The sequence below is a fragment of the Balaenoptera borealis genome, assembly GCF_965194805.1.
Source record: "Balaenoptera borealis genome assembly, chromosome: 3".
Classification (NCBI taxonomy): domain Eukaryota; kingdom Metazoa; phylum Chordata; class Mammalia; order Artiodactyla; family Balaenopteridae; genus Balaenoptera; species Balaenoptera borealis.
Genome location: NC_138866.1, coordinates 166,704,405 through 166,721,958, shown reverse-complemented (window position 1 = coordinate 166,721,958; position 17,554 = coordinate 166,704,405). Strand labels below are relative to the sequence as shown.

The 17,554-nt window shown below is 46.5% G+C and overlaps 1 pseudogene across 1 annotated transcript; it reads left to right on the top strand.

The window, feature by feature from the left end:
* The first annotated feature begins 336 nt into the window (after window positions 1–336).
* LOC309626052 (ester hydrolase C11orf54 homolog pseudogene) lies at window positions 337–2,412 on the top strand (annotated as a pseudogene). Its single transcript has one exon. The product of its transcript is annotated as an ester hydrolase C11orf54 homolog pseudogene (transcript).
* The last annotated feature ends 15,142 nt before the right edge of the window (window positions 2,413–17,554 follow it).

Below are 17,554 nucleotides of genomic sequence, written 5' to 3'. Positions count from 1 at the left end.
CAGGCGGGCAGAGGCCCACTCCCCGCCTCTCCCAGCAGCCTTTTTTCTTCCTTCAGAAAGCGGTTTCGGGGACGTTGGAGCGTGGGGTGGGGCCTAGGCGGGGCAACGTCCAAGCGTGGGGCGGGGCCTCTGCTTAGGACCTGCGCAGAAGGGGAGAGGCAGCACGTGGAAAGGAGGGCCGCTGGAGCCCGAAGTTCCGGAGTTTGGAGTTCAGCAGAAGGGGCTAACGGATAACTTTGCTGATGTCCAGGTGTCTGTAGTTGATTGCCCTAATTGGACTAAGGAGCCATTTACCTTTCCCGTAAAAGGTATCTGTGGGAAAACTAGAATTGCAGAAGTAGGAGGTGTGCCTTACTTATTGCCTCTTATAAATAAAAAAAAAGTTTATGATCTAAATAAAATCGCAGAAGAAATCCAGCTTCCTGGAGCTTTTGTTCTTGGAGCAGGAGCAGGCCCATTTCAGACTCTTGGATTCAATTCTGAGTTTATGCCAGTTGTTCAAACAGAAAGTGAACACAAACCTGCTGTGAATGGAAGTTACTTTGCTCCTGTTAACTCGGCAGAGGGAGGGTGCCTACTAGAGAAATACAGTGAGAAATATCATGATTTGGGGTGTGCATTACTGGCTAATCTTTTTGCCAGTGAAGCCCAACCTGGAAAGGTCATTGAGGTGAAAGCCAAAAGAAGAACTGGAAAACTTAAGTTTGTGACTTGTATGAGACAGACTCTTGAAAAACATTATGGAGATAAGCCTGTAGGAATGGGAGGTGCTTTCGTGATTCAGAAGAGAAAAGTGAAGATTCACATTATGCCGGCAGAATTTTCTTCCTGCCCATTGAACTCTGATGAAGACTTGAATAAATGGTTACGTTTTTATGAGATGAAGCCTCCTTTGGTTTGCCAGTTTTTATCTCCAGAGACCCAGGGTTTGATTTATGGTTGGAGCACACTCATTGTCTCAGTCATCATGAAGAAGGTGGACACTACCATTCTGACACCACCCCAGTTATAGTGGAATATCTTGGATACTTCTTACCTGCAGAGTTTCTCTATTGCATTGATCAACCAACAGAGACCCATTCATTTGGGCGAGATTAAATCAACTGATACTCGTTTGACTGATTAACTCATTAATTGATACTAATATAAAGCCTAATAGAAGTGATCTCACTACTTAAGGCCCATTTTTTTTCGGCCTTTGAAATGAAAGGTATGTCGACACTGTGCTCTGTATTACTTCACAGATCTATCTGAAAGGGATTATTGGGAAAAAAGACACATGATGGAGATGTTCTTCATTCTTTTTATTCTAAAAATCAGTCTTATGTTTATAATTAAATATAAACAGGATTAAGAATCAAGTGATTACTCCTACTAGCTAATAGTAATAATTTACATTTGTATAATAGTATTCAGTTTTTCAAATTAGTCTTACAAACCGCTAAGTGGATGTTTCTAGGTATTAGAAAAATCAGTGTTGGAAATGTTGATAGTTGTTAAATCTTTCTACTGAGTTTTTGAAATCCATTTTAGAAGTCAAAGTACACTTTTTTCATGGAATAAGGTGGTCAGAGGGAGCAACTTTACTCCTTTTGGTGATGTTGAACCATACTCAGAAGTTTGCAATTTGCCTTTAACAAATATTAGCAACCAGACGGTTAGCCATGATTCCTCCTTTGTTTGGACTGTCAATTGGAAGCAGTTTCTGCCTTGTTGGTTATTTGCAAGAAGAGAATTGAAAAGAAACAGCATCAAAATACAACCTCGAAGTGAGTATACTCTAATTTATAAATGAGGCTATTGCTAAATATGACTTCTGTCCTTCATGAAATATAAAATTACACCTTTACCGATTGTAATGGTTGAAATTTTCTTCAGTGTTTTTCTATAATAATCATTAGCCAAAAACAACTCTCTAATCTTGTAATACCAACACTGTTCAGATTTAGGAGCTTTTTAGTACTAAGCATATAATAAATTGTCAAGAAATATTTTTTGTCTTTGGATGTTAACTATAACATATCCTGTGAGTATAAATTCCTAAATATTATTTTTAAATAAACACTAGTTTGTACCAAAAGAAATGAATAAAAATTTTACATTCATTAAAAAAAAAAAAGTGGTTTTTGTAATTTGCAACAATGTTTTTACCACAAAAGCAGTTTTCTCCAATGTTCCATCTCTTTCCAGAAGCGCATTTCAATAGATACAACACAATGTACATCAGTGACAAACTTGCCAATCAGTCAACTTGTGAATAAAGAGTAACTGTGTGAGGTGATGGCTGTTAGCGAAACTTACCACCATGATCATTCCTCAAGACATATATATACATATAGCAAATCATTATGCTGTACACCTCAAACTAAGACAATGTTATATGTCAACTATATCTCAGTAAAACTTGGGGGAAAATACCGTGACTAAATGTGAAGCTCTTTGGAAAGTCCTCCCCTGCCCTGCAGATTTCATCAATGGGTTCCTGCAGCTCCCCTCGGTGTTCCACGATCTAAGCTCCAGCTGGTGAGGAAGCCAGACGTGGGGAGAGACCTCGGGTTGCCGGTGACTAGTCACCTCCCGGGACCTGTGTTCATGGCATCACAGACCTCTGGGCGAGCCGTCTCTTGGGGCTTTCTGTGGCGAGGGGCCTTCCTCCCCACCCCACTCTGCTCCTCGGCACCGTGAGGCTCACTCACCACAGAGGTCCCCACGCCATCGGGTCCGGCCCAGGCTTTGGGAACAGGCTGGTTGTATTTTTAACTCCAACTGCTATAAATACGCCCCTTGGAGTGTCCACTTCCTCCCTCCTCCATGGGCACCTGTCCCTGGCCAGGCTCAGTCAACCATCTGACCTGACACAGTGCGATTTCAGATGACTGCTTTAGGATAATCAAGTTTCACGTGTCGATCATAAGGGGCCTGGGGAAGGGGGGGAGGTCAGGAGCTCGGAACAAAACCGGGGGAGAGGCACTGGCTTTGCAAATGCCTTTCTTTCCTGGGTAAGGACCAGGCTCATGGCCTCCCCTGTACTTGACTACAGCCAGCAAGAGGGCTACACCGCATCCCTTAAGATGAAGTGAGCTAAAAACCAACCTTCAAATAACTTTCCACCTACCACGTGAAAATACCAACTCATCCTGTTAAAAGTACTTGACAAGCCTAGAAGCTGGCTCTACTTCCAGCTCACAAAGCCCTTTTCTTTTTTAGTTTTTTTATTTTCATCAAAGTAATATGTATGCTTGGCTTCAAAAAATAAAATTCGTTTGAACAGTTCCATGTCATAAAAACCCAGCTTCCCAGCAGTGTTTTAGCCTTGCTGGTTCTCAGCACCACTCCGGACCGTGGGAGGTGGGTCCTACCCATTGCCTGACCTCCCACACCTTTGACCTGGAGCCTCGCCTCCTTGGGGCGAGGAGGCTGCCGCTCTCAGCAGGGCAGTGGGCGTGCAGGCAGTGGCCGTTTCTGCAGGCCAGCGTGGAACCACTGTAGAAACCCAGCCTCTTCACATCTCCCCGTGATTCCTGGAGCTCCAGCTAGTCCTTAAACTCCTGTCTTCTTAAGAAAAAAGCTAGAGTGGATTCTGTTGTCTCAACTAAGAACCCTAACAATAAAGGATTATGAGTTCCTAATGAAAAACAGCAGCCCCACCCTAAGCCCCACTCCCAGTGGCAACGCTGGAACCATTTTAGTCGATGATTCTGGTACATATTAACTTTAGAGCCAATGTTTTCACAGGATTTTTGTGAACTTAACGCAACTACCTACTTCTATTTTTTCCTCTTTCTTTCTCCAAATATATTTATATGTTAATGATCCACTTTATATTAACTATGTAAATACTGACTGTTGAGTTAAGCCGTGTACTTCTCATGTGACTTTTATGTCTTAACTGTTTTCCAGTTGTTTAGTTTTCTGAGCAAAAAAAGATCTGTTGTTCTCAGACCCAGGATGAGAATTTTACGCACTTTGCCCAAGATGCCCCAGACAACAGATGATAAAGGTGCAATGCGAACATAGTTTGTGTTCTGAAGGGGCTTGCCATCCTTCGGGTATGCAGATTTACAAAATACACCCCCAAAATTCGTAAGGTCAGCAGTGATACACAGGAGACAAAATCCAAAACTGAATTCTGTTCCAACAAGATGATGGCAGCCAAGCCAACACCACAGACTCTCAACATCTATTGATTTACAACTATTCTCAAAAGATTATAGGACTTCCCTGGTGGCGCAGTGGTTAAGAATCCACCTGCCAATGCAGGCGACACGGATTCGAGCCCTGGTCCAGGAAGATCCCACATGTCGTGGAGCAACTAAGCCCACATGCCACAACTACTGAGCCTGTGCTCTAGAGCCTGGGAGCCACAACTACTGGGCCTGCGTGCCGCAACTACCGAAGCCCACGTGCCTAGAGCCCGTGCTCCGCAACAAGAGAAGCCACCGCAATGAGAAGCCCGCACACCGCAACTAAGAGTAAGCCCAGCTCACCGCAACTAGAGAAAGCCCACGCGCAGCAATGAAGACCCAATGCAGCCAAAAAAAAAAAAAGATTATAAAAGTCAATGACATGGAATAATGCAGTTTTGCTGAGCCTCCATTTCTTTCATTTTCTCTTAGGCTTCAAATATTTATTTGCATGGATGGATCGATCGATTTTAAAATTTTCTTGCTTCTTAAGAACTACAAAGGTAATAAATTGGCCCTGGATCAAAGTTGAATAATCCACAAACAAATAAAGTTAAAGGTGTGTCTTCTTAACTCCCTCCCCACCCTGCTCCCTACCCCCTATAGGAGGGTGTTTCCTCCCAGACTCCCCTGAGTGGGGGGCGTGAGGCAGGTGGTCACCCGGCCAGAGGCTGTGAATAATCAGCTCTGCTGTGAGGGAGCCCGAGTGCAGTCTTGCTCTGCCCTATAGTAGCTGAGTGACCTTGGACAAGCTCCTTGGGCTCTGAGCTCTAGTCACCCCTCTCCAGCACACAGACAGCAATGTGTGCCTCCTAGGCTCATGTGGGTGCATCTCACCCAGTGTGGTCCCAGAACCTTGGGCTTCCCAGGGACCCCACCTTGCTGACCTCCCAGCAGCTGAAACTCAGCGCATTCTTATTGTTCCAACTCATCAGGGATAGAACCTTTAGCTTGTGTATATATAGTACTTAAATCGTTTTTAAAAGATTAGTAGCTTTGTCGAAAATAGCCCTTAAAAAAGCCAAGGGGCTTCCCTGGTGGCGCAGTGGTTGAGAATCTGCCTGCCAACGCAGGGGACACGGGTTCGAGCCCTGGTCTGGGAAGATCCCACATGCCGCGGAGCAACTGGGCCCGTGAGCCACAACTACTGAGCCTGCGCGTCTGGAGCCTGTGCTCCGCAACGAGAGGCCGCGATAGTGAGAGGCCCGTGCACCGCGATGAAGAGTGGGCCCCACTTGCCACAAGTAGAGAAAGCCCTCGCACAGAAACGAAGACCCAACACAGCCATAAAATAAATAAAATAATAAATACTTTAAAAAAAAAAGGAAACTCAGAACCATCTGCTTTAAAGCACCAGTCCCATATCCTTTGTAAATCTCATCTTTAAAAAAAAAAAAAAAAAAAAAGCCAAATGCTCTGTGTCAGTGGTGGAAGTCTTTTAAAAAATTAAGAAAGTGATGGTCCTCAACCAAGAAATTCAAAATTGGGGGTAAACTAAGGAGTGCAATTTTAGCTACGGTGTTGCCTTGGAACAAGGATGTGGACAAATGCCTCCTGCTGTGCTGTATAAACAAAAATGAATGAGGACGGCATTTGTAGAACTCTCCTCAGCAGAGGCTCTAAGGGGTGCAGAATCGTGCAGGTGAGAAATATTCCTGAAAATCAGAGCTCTGATTGCCTCGGGGTCAGGGGCGGCGCAGGGGCGAGGACTGTCCTGGAAACCACGAGAAACCAGATGGAAGTAGGCATGGCTGGAAGTCACAAAAAACACCTCCTTAGCCAAAACGTGTACAGATGATTTAAAAAACTCCAAAATATCCCATGAAAAACCTGTCTGTTGCCCGAGGAAAGTGCCAGAGAAGGAGGGCACCTTGAGAGGCTGGACCGAGGGTGGTGCAGAGGCCGAGGAGTGAGGGCGCTGCTCTGAGCGTCAGCATCAATGCCGGGGCTGCACTGGCAGGGTCTGAGGTCCACTCCGCCCGTGGAGCACCCCCAGGTGCTGAGGGGCTCGGGTCCCCTCATCCCGCCCCAGACAGAGGTGTCCCCTCTCACCTCCGACCTCGAGGGCCCCACCCCGTGTCCCCCAGCTTTCTCTGTGTTTACTCTCACAAAAGGGTACGACGAATTCATTTACACTCGTGTGTGTGAGAAGACAGTCACCTGCACTCTAGCAAAGCTGGCACTGGTCACTGTTACCTACCCAAATCCAGATTTTTGGTGTCAATTTTCCATTTTTATTTATTAGCAACCAATCAGTTTTTGTTAAAAATACATGTCATGGGCAGCATCTGGCGACAGGACACAGGGAGAGGACCAAGTGAAGGGGGAGGGTTGGAGTGATGGGTCTGCAGGCCAAGGAACACCGAGGATGGCCAGCAACCACCAGAAGCTGGGGAGGCCTCCCAGCTGGTGTCAGAGGAAGCCCGGCCCTTCTGGCACCCGGAGTTGGACTTCCAGCCTCCAGAACCGAGAGACAATACACGGTGTGGTACCTCAGTCAGCAGCCCCAGCAGCCAGCACAGATGTGGTATTTCATGGCCTCTGGCTAACACGATGTGGAATGTCCTGTTGGGCCTCACTAAGCCACAAGCAGCATCTTGCACGCCATGTGCTGACCAGCAGGGCTTGATGGCCTCTTTCACACGGCCTCTCATTGGAAGGAAGGTCAGGGCTATGCCAGAAAGCAGTCCAAGTCACAATTGTGCAGAAAGTCACAATTGGGTATAGGTCTCTGGGAGCTAGCAGGGCATCTGGCATCATGAAGTGACTCAGAAGTGAGTTTGAATCCTATTTTCTCAGGTGACACGGTTCCCTCTGAGGACTCCGGCCCAGACTCTACTGGGGATTCACCTACTGGACCAGAATGAAACAGCAGGAAACTCACCCCAATCACCACCTGCCCCACAGCAGATGGTGTTGGGTGGAATTCAGCACGGATACACGTCTACCCCCGCCTCTGGAATCCAATCACATCTTCAGATACAGGGTCTCAGTGGAACTCGGGCCTCTGGACTGATAGCATTTCTACTAGATTCCTCTCCGAGCTGGATCCTCACACCAAGGCAATGGGTGGACCTGTCTGAAGAGGACAGAACAAATCTGGGGAGAGCCTGAGTCATGGGAACCGGAAGAGCGGATCCCATCCTGGACGTGGATCCCAGGCAGGGGGAGGAGAAGTGCTCAGGAGGGCGTGGGGACCAAGTGAGCACGCTGGGCCCGGCCCATTTGGGTTCTGAGCCTGTGGCCTAGGGTGGAGGGCTGCTTTATTTATTTATTTATTTTCACATCTTTATTGGAGTATAATTGCTTTACAATGGTGTGTTAGTTTCTGCTGTACAACAAAGTGAATCAGCTATATGTACACATATATCCCCATATCCCCTCCCTCTTGAGCCTCCCTCCCACCTGGAGGGCTGCTTTTAAGAATAGGACCAGCCTGTGAGCAAGAGCAGTGGCCTCTTGTCTCCCCTGTGGAGCTAAGGCGGATTCGTCTGTGTCCTTCACAGGCAAGGTTGTCAGATAGAATACACGACACCCAGTTACATCTGAATTTCAGATCAACAATGAGTAATTTTTAGTATAAGTATGCAAATATTACACAGGACATCCTTAGACTGCAACAACGAAAAATCTTTAATGTAAGCGTGTCCCAAACATTGCACAGGACATACTAAAAAAAGATTCATTGCTTATCTGGAATTCTGATTTAACCGGTGCCCTGTATTTTTATTTGCCAAATCTGGCAGCCCTATCCCGGGCAACAAAGACAGCAACTCCTTCAGCATCACACTTCTCATCAACACTCAATAAATATCCACATACAGGAGAAAACAATCCACAGGGCTGCAGAGAAACCAGGGATATCTGAACAGGCAGAAACATAGCAAACTAAGCTCCTCTTCCTGCCTCAAACAGCTTGAAGGTCGTGGTGATGACAGCCCTTTAGAAACTCAACCCAAACAGTCCTTTTTTCCAGACCAAATCCTAGTGAGTTGCAGGAGATCTCGATTTCTTTTATGACTCTACCCAAAGGCACCATCTTGAATGTAGCTGGCCATGCCAGGAACGTGGTTTGGGACGGGGCCCAGCTCAGTTTTTCCCAGAGCTATTATAAGGAAGTAGTCATGAAACAAAACGCATCTGTGTGGTTGAAACTGCAGTGCTGACCCAAAATATTTCTGATGTGTGGAACTAGCTGGCAAGCTGAGAACCTGAGAAAACACAAAGAGCTGTCTGGCTGTCTGAGATGCCCAGAGCCTCCAAGGGTGGCTTTTGCTCCATGCTATTAGCTGTTTTCCAACAGGCAGGAAGCCAAGGCAGGCAACTCCGGGGGAGATATGTTGGCAGACACAGTTCGGCCTTGACAGCTTCATCTGGAGGACAAGCAGGGGTGAGAGGGAGGGAGCACTAGGAGATCGGAGGGCAGAGGCCCCAGCCTGCCTCTGGGTGGCGCCCCAGAGCCGGCCGTGCAACCCACTCCCTGCAGACACCCTGTGAAGTGGCATCTGTTTTCTCCACTTCTCAGATGGGGAAAGTGAGGCTCCCTCGGTTACCTGAGGGTTAAAAGTCAAACTCAGTTCTTTGTAATCACACTATTTTTTGCACGTGGTTCAAAATCCAAAAGGTACTTAGGGATACGGAGAAAAGTTTGTCTCCCCAGGCCCTGGCCTCCTAGCTCCCCTCCAAGGAGGTGATTGACATTGTCCATTTATTATATGTCCTTCGAGAGAGATTTTATAAATATATGTTTTTTTCTGCTTTTCTTGTTTTAGACAGTTGCCTGAAACCAAGCTCTTTCAGTCTTTCTAACTAAAAAAAGAAAAAAGGAAAAAAAGAGTATTTCCCCATTACAAAATACGGTCAATTTAAGAAATTAGAGAAAATGAAAAGAATACACTATCACCTCCTGCCCTACTCCTCAGAGGCCACCACTGTTAACCGTTGGGCCTTTCACTCCAGAATTTTCACAGAGGTGTTATTTGTAAACAACTTTACGTGTCCTCTTCCTACTGCACTATAGTTACCTCTTTGGACAGAAAGACAAGGAGAAGAAGAAGAGAAGAAGAAACAGGAGCAAATAATTTGTCCAGAGGGCGTGGGGCTTGTGGGCAGGAGAGGTCAATCGGTCTAGGGAGGAAGTGAACACTTACTCATCCTTCTGAGAACACTTTTTTTTTTTTTTTTTTTGAGCCCCAAGCACCTGCTCTGTGGGAACACAGATCCGATCAAAAATCAGAGACCAGGGGAAAATAATAGATCAACAAGCCATTTCAGTGCTGCGCAGTACGTGTTAAAACAACAGGAAGCTGGGTAGCTGAAGCCAGAGGAGGTGGGAGACAGAGCCAGGTCCCCAGGAGAGGGTCACCGGAGCTGAACCTTGACCCAGAGACCCATGGGGTCAAGCCAGGTGATGAGTGGAGGGGGCATTCCCATGGAGAAAGGGACTGCAGAATTAGAGATCAGTTAGTAAGGCAGCAGGAATGGCAAGAGGCAGGAAGGGACAGGTGGGTCATATGAAAGGAATGTTGGCTTTATCCCAAGGATAACGTGAAGCTCTCGCAAGTCACAAAGCAGGAAATGGGCACAGCTGGATTTGCACTTTGACAATGACCAAGTTGGCTGCTGGGGGAGGAATACATTAGGAGTAGACATGGTGGAGGGGAGTGTGGAGACTGGAAGACTAGTTAGGGCAGTGCTGCGTCAATCCAGGTGAGAGAAGATGGTGGCGTGAACAGAGGCTGTGGTGACCCTACAGATGGAGAGAGAAGGATGAATTCTTAAAGAGGTAACGGATGTAGATATGCTGACTGATTGGGGAAAAGAATGGCTTCCAGACTGAGTCTTGGGCATTTCTCGATTCAAAATTCTTCTCTGGTTTCCCCTCTTCTACAAAAGTTTAAGCTTCTAAGCTTGACCTGAAGACCATCAATGACATCATTTCAACCTTCCTTTGATAATCTCTCTCTGTCTCTGTGTCTCTGTGTCTCTCTTTCTCTCTCAACTTGTACTTGAGCCATAGTGGAATGCTGGTGATTCCCCAAGCACACCCTCCCTTTGCCCAATGTCCTCCTCCACCCATCTGGACTTCCTGAAGCCTTCAAGCCCAGCTCAATGCCACTTCTTCCAAGAAGCCTTCCCAGACCTACCCTCCTCTTTTTCCCTGTACTCATTTGGAACTAACCTCCTCTCGGCTCCAGTAGCACTTTGCTTCTCCATCTGCTGAAACGCCACAACCTACATTTTGATTTTTGTGGAAGTGTCTTATTTTCACTACAAAGTTAAAGGTTCCTTGAAGGCAGAGACTGCAGCTCTCTTGGAAGCTCAAGGAATGTTTGTTGAGTTGAAATGAGCATTCACTGGGGAAACCAAGTTCAGAGCCAAGAAGGTTTGTGAAATAAAGGAGAATCAGGCAGGCCTGGGGTTCAGTGGGGTAAATAGGGTCAAACCTGTGAGAAGACCCTGAGGGCAGGAAGGATCGGCAAAACCATAGTTACTGTTAAGGTCGTGACCTCTGGCCTGGGACAGAGGCTGATGCCCTGAGTTTAGGCTTCCTCCTTCTGTCAAGGAGCAAAGATTCACAGATGCTGGTAGACCCTGAAGAGCAGGACCAGGGACGAGGCCTTGGGAGATGTTTGGAGTCAGACCCCAACCCCATGAACCGAGATGAGAATCCAGACATTTTCATGAATGCTCTGCAGCCATTAGATACCCTCCCATCCCCTCCTGGAATAAGAAACATGCTTCCTTGTCTTACTCTCCTTACCGTCAACTTTTACTACTTGTAGGAGCCTGCAGTGACCACAGGCCAGCCTGGCACTGCCAGAAAGCTCCCATAACTCAGCCTCAAGGCAACTCTTTCTAGTGGAGCATTTCTCTTTCAACATCGGGTTGGAGGCAGTGAGGAAGCGAGCTGCTGACATCCCCAGCCTGAGCAGAGGCCAGCGTTCTGGGCACCGCCTCCTGTGCAGGTTCCCAGAGACCAAGATGTGTCCTTGTCCCCTCCAGATGGCACCTTGTGCCTGGAGAAATGAAGGACCAAACAGGAGAAGAGAGAAGGTCCGCAAGGTCTTCTCTAAAGCACAGGAGAGAAAGCAGTTTCGGGCGCCCCACTGATAAGAGTGAACGCCTTCCAGATAAGGAGTCTGAACGGGCTCCAGGCGCTCACCTGCAGGCCTGGGGAACTGCAGGGCAGTGGGAGAAGCTTGGAAGCTGCCAGGATGGCACTTGGCCACCTCCGTGGCCTCCCGGCCGGAGCCCCGGCTCTGTGTGAGGGGCACTGGGCCGTGAGAAGAAAAGAGGGGAGTGATTAGTAGAAACATTGAGAGGAAGCAGCAAAGGGCAGGAAGGGGTGCTTCAGTGCAGTGGAAGACTGCTCGGCAGTGGAGGGGGATCCAGACATGGAAAGAAGGCCCAGCTCTGTGGTCGCTCGTGGCTGCTCCCTCAGGCAGGTCGGAGGCCAGGCTGAGGGGCGACAGGGACAAAGCCCTCAAGGAGTTCCCCGTCAGCTGTGTGCAAACAGAGAAGCCCACAGACTTACAGAACACAGATGGCTCCCGCACCGCGGAAAAGGGGCATCGGAGGATTTCCAACAAAGAGTTTTCGGCTTTCAGCTTTCAGCTCGGATTGAAGAGATCAGTGGAGATGGCTTTGAAGACGGAGAAGGATGTTGATCTGTAGTGGCTGAGAGGACACTCAGGAGAGTGAGGAGAGTGAGGAGATGAGAAGGAAGGAGATGGTAAGGAGGTGACAGCAACAGTCGGTAAAGAGATGACAGCTGAGAGGCCATGAGAGGAGAGACAGGTGACAGAGACCTTGGGAAGATTCCAGCCTCTTCTGAACTCAAGAGATAGGTGTGGCCTGAGATGGAACTAGAAAAGGTGATAGAAATGGACCTGAGGGTCAGAGGAGGGGGATTCTGGAGTGTCCAGTGCCCTGTAGGAATGTCCTACATTACATGTCCTGTGGTGGCCACTCAGGGGTTAGGAAAGGTACTGCAGACCCCCTGGTCTCCCATCTTCCCCAAGGTTCCAGCGCAGGTGAGGGACCCTCCCTCCAGCCCGCCTGCCCCGGAGGCCCCCCCTGTTCCAGCTCCTCTCGAACTTGGCCACGGGACAGGGCAGACACTGCCATGCACCCCAACTGCCAGCCCCCAACCCTGCCCCTCAGCTCCCCCGGGCCTGTTGATGCCAGCCAGCGGGGAAGGGGGGGGGGTCCTACCCAGTTCCCTAACTTACACTGAGGCCCAGAGAGGCTCAGTCACCTGCTCAAGGCCTCAGAGCCTCAGGAAGTAGAAGCCAGGTTCAGACTCGGGATAGAGGCTGATGCTGGTCCCGGCATGTGTCCCGCGGAGGCAGCCGGGCGAGGGGAAGGCGGGGACCTGACTCACCTTTTCTAAACCTCAGCTCACTCTCCTGTAAAAACCACCTCAGGGGGTTGATTTGAGAATTAAATTATTTTTAAAATAGAGGATGGGGGACTTCCCTGGCAGTCCAGTGGTTAAGATTCCGCACTTCCACTGCAGGGGACATGGGTTCGATCCCTGGTCGGGGCACTGAGATCCTGCATTCCTGCATGGCATGGCCATAAATAAATATTTAAAAAATAAAAGTTTTTTTTAAAAATACAGGGGGCGGTGGGAGGAATTGGGAGATTGGGATTGACATATATACCCTATTGATACTATGTATAAATAGACAACTAATGAGAACCTACTGTAGAGCACAGGGAACTCTACTTAATGCACTGTGATGACCTAAATGGGAAGGCAATCCAAAAAAGAGGGGATATATGTATATATATATAGCTGATTCATTTTGCAGTAGAAGCTAACACAACATTGTAAAGCAACTACACTCCAATAAAAATTAATTGAAAAAAAAAAGAAGCAATCAAGTTTAAATGAGACCATTAGGTGGGTCCCAATCCCATATGACTGTGTTCTTATAAAAAAGGGAAATTTGGACACATAGACAGACACACACAAAGGGAAGATGATGTGAAGACAGTGAATGAAGATGACCATCCACAAGCCAAGGAATGAGGTCTGGAGCAGATTCTCCCTCACAGCCTCAGGCGGAACCAACCCTACTGGCACCTTGATCTCAGACTTCCCACCTCCAGAACAGAAAGACAGTACATTTCTATTGTTTAAGCTGCCCAGTCTCTGTATTTGGTTAAGGCGGCCCCAGCAAACTAATATACTTCCTGATCTGCATAAATAAATAGATAAATAAATAAATGAAATACAGGGGGAAATATGGGAAGCCTATCACAGACGCTGGCACACAGTTTAACTGAGCCGACTCCCCCCTGCCTTCTGCTTCGCATCCCAGCACCTCCTCTGAGAACGAGGTGGAGGAACAAGGGTGGGGAGACTATTCCCCTCTCCATCCACTTCACAGCACTCCAGGTCACAGGTCCTAGGGGCCAGTGCCAAGATCAGAGGGCCATGGAGCTCTGGAGGAGAGCTCATTCACAGGCAAAGAGAGGGGAACCCGGAAAAGAGAAAGGGCCCTGCGAAGCATCACACTGCCAGTCGAGGCAGAGGTGGGACCGTGCAGCCCTCAGACACTGGCCACGGAGCCTCCTCGGTGTGCCCAGGCCCTCCGGACCCCCGCCGCGTGGGGTGGTCCAGGCAGATGTGTACCTTGCCCACAGGGAGCATACACTTCAGCAGGGAGGCAACAGTGACACAGGGCTGCCGAGATAAGGAGACTGGGGGAGGAGGGGGCTCCATCAGGAGGAAGAGTTAAAGATTCAGAAGTGAGGGGGCAGGGGGGCTTCCCTGGTGGCGCAGTGGTTAAGAATCCGCCTGCCAATGCAGGGGACACGGGTTCGAGCCCTGGTCTGGGAAGATCCCACATGCTGTGGAGCACCCAAGCCCGTGCGCCACAACTACTGAGCCTGCGAGCCACGACTACTGAAGCCCATGAGCCACAACTACTGAAGCCCACGCGCCTAGAGCCGGTGCTCTGCAACAAGAGAAGCCACCGCAATGAGAAGCCCGTGCACCGCAACGAAGAGTAGCCCCCACTCGCCGCAACTAGTGAAAGCCCACACGCAGCAACGAAGACCCAATGTAGCCCAAAATTAATTAATTAATTAATTTTTTTTAAAAGTGAGAGGGATCCAGAGCACAGGGCAGATGGGGAAAGAAACGCCCCGTTTACTGCAAGAAGGAGAAGGGGTGGGGGAGGTGGAAGCAGACAGGACTGCAGGTCTGGGGGCGTCTCTGGGGGCACGTTCACGCTTCTGTAGCTCGGGGTCTGCTCCTCCGCATCACTTCGCGGTTACTTGAGCCCCTTCATCCACGTTGTCATCATGGCTTCCAGCGAAAACAATTCTCTTTGCATTTCTTACGCGAATACACCACCACCTACCCATTCTGCTGTTGATGGACACTTGGGTTCTTTTCAGTCTTGGGCTATTTGAAACAATGCTGCTGTGCACATTCGGACACATCTCTGTTAATTCCTAGGAGCATATGTGGGGTGTATAAAGGTAGGAGTAGAATTGCTGGGTCACAGGCTATGTATATGTATTTTCAATTTTAGGAGACAGCCATCAGTTTCCTAAAGTGATTGCTCTAATTTACTGCCACCAGTAATGCATGAATTTTTCAGTAGCTTCACATCCTGGAAGTCAGTTTCTAAAATTTTAGCCATTCTGTAGGTTGGTGGTGGTATATTATTGTGATTTTAATTTTAATTTCCTTGATTACTAAAGCGATTGAGCGTCCTCTCATATGTTTATTAACCCTCTGGATTTCTGTTTTTGTAAAGTTCATTCTCTTGCCAATTTTTCTGCTGGGTTATCTGTCCTTTTCTTATTGATTGGCAGCACATCTTTAAATATTCTAGATAGCAGCTGCTTTGTCAGCTAGACAGGCTGCAAGCATTTTTTCCCAGTCTGTGCTGGCCTTTCTACTCTCCTCCTAGTGTCTTTTCATGAACAGAAGTTCCTAATTTTAATGTAGGCACATGTATTGACCTTTTTTTTAAAAAAAATAGTGTTAATGCAAGGTCAGGAAAATATTCTTCTATGTTATTCATCTTCTAAAAGTTTCATTGTTTTGCCTTTCACATTTAGTGCACAGCCTATCTGGGGTTGACTTTCTGTCTGGATCCAGACAGATGCAGTTCTTTTTCACATATGCAATGTCATTTTTTTAAAATAATATTTTGCTAAAATTTTAAAGTTTGGCTTATCTCCATGAACATAACAGGTATTGTGATTTTACAGTTTCTGTCTAGTAACTGCACCTTAGAGTATCTCTGAGTCTATTCCTAGTGTCTGTTTTTTGTGCTGATTCTCATTTATTTGCCTCAGCGCCTCATGTAGTGGGTTATATTTGATCTTGCGTTGATCACTGCAGTTTTACAATTGTTTATAGAAATAAGCTGTGACCAAGCATAGGTGTTATTTTCCTCCAGAGACGCTTTTCTTAAGTTTCTGCCAAGGTCTTAGGCACACCAACAATCATTATTACCTCAGTATTGTATCAGTTGAGATTTTTCCAGACAATCCAAAGGACTTGAAAGTAGGCTGCAGTTAATATCATGGTTACTTCAGGTTTTCCTTTATTCCTATGGTGCAGCCCTTGAAGACTGCCCACCCCCCGCACCGCCCCGAGCCCATTGCTTGTCCTCCTAGCCCTGGAAGGCTATCCCTGTGCTGCCAGCCACTCACCCACCTCTTCTGGGTCAACAAATGTCCTCTAGGCAAAAGCAGTCCCAATACTGGACTTTGTTCCCTGGATTCCTACCTCATCCCACATCCTGTCCTTGTAACTCTTCACTATCTGTTTAGTTCTTTGATGCTTTTAGGAAGACTATGTTTTTTAAACATATTGTCTGGCTTTTTTGCTGGCTTCAGTAAGGCAATTGGGGTGTTAGGTAGTTCAACTCAGACCTAGTAGAAGCAGGGAGTCATCATTCATTGTTTACTGAAAACAAAGTGTTGATTCTGTGCTGTGGACCATCTGTAGGCTTAGTTCCTACTCTGGAGCATCACTTCCCCCAGGAAGCTGTCTTTGAACACACACTTTCACCTTCCACAATACCCTGTGCATATTTAATTATCAAATTAATACTGTTAGACCGTGAGTTGCTTGAGGGCAAGAACTGCTCCATATTTATTCTTTGTATCCTTAGTGTCAACTATGGTAGTGTCAACCTTGCACATAGGAGGCATTCAAAACAGCTATGTGAGTGAAGGTATGATTAAAAACAGCTTTGTTCTTATTTCTTAAATTTTTGACATTTCCTCTGAAAAGTTGATCTTATCTTTGGGAGCAAGAGTTCAATCTGTTCTTCAAGGACTGAATCTTAAAGGAGACCTAAGAAACATGCCCAGGCTTTTTATGGATGCCTGTCTGTCTTCCTCTTTCTCACAGAACTAATCTCTGCTCCTTGGAGAACTTCCTTTCCAGGTAATCATGTTTCAGCAAGTCAGGAGGGACATGATGAGACATGAATGTAGTGTCAGAAAGAAGTCAGCCTGGAATCACAAAAGAGATTTTTAACAATCCACACACAAACAATTAATTTATTTTAAAACACTGTCATTTTCTCAAAAATATTTTGGTAAGAACAATATGATGTAAATGTGTGTGTGTGTTCATTTAAAATGCACTTAAGAAATCAGTTTCTTTAATCAGAAACTTGCCCTTCAAAAGTGTTCAGCTAATATTTAACCCAAAAGCCACACAGCAGAGTCAGCTACTACAAAGTTTTCACTATAGATAGATAGATAGATAGATAGGTAGACAGATAGATAAGGAGAGTCTTTTTACTGGAAAAATAAATGTCATAAGTAGGTTTTCATTTGAAAAATTAGTGACTTTCTAAACATGATGTATGTCAGAAATGGGCTCTTTCCCATTAAAGAAAACACCAAGCCCAGTTTGTCTTACAGGCAAGTCAACCTATTTGAGGAATAGATTATTCTAATTTTATAAAGACATATCTAGAATAAAGAAAAAAGTTTACTCCTCAATTCATTTCATGAGGCAAGTATAACTTTGATTTTTAAAAAACAGTAGGAATAGTGTCCTATAAAGTCAGAAAGAAGGCAACAATGTCCACTATTACCATGTCCATTCAACATGTCCCAGCCAGCAAAATAAGACAAGAAAAAGAAATTCAAGTCATAAGGACTGAAAGGGAGGAAATAAAATTATAATATTTTATGATGATATGATTGTCTTCATAGGAAACTAAGGGAATTAACAAATAAATTACTAGATATAAAAAGGAGAGAGAGTTTGGCAAGATGATATATATAAACATATAAATGACAGTTTTATTCTACTCACTAGCAACAACCAATTAGAAAATTTCACTTTAAGAAGACACCATTAGGGCTTCCCT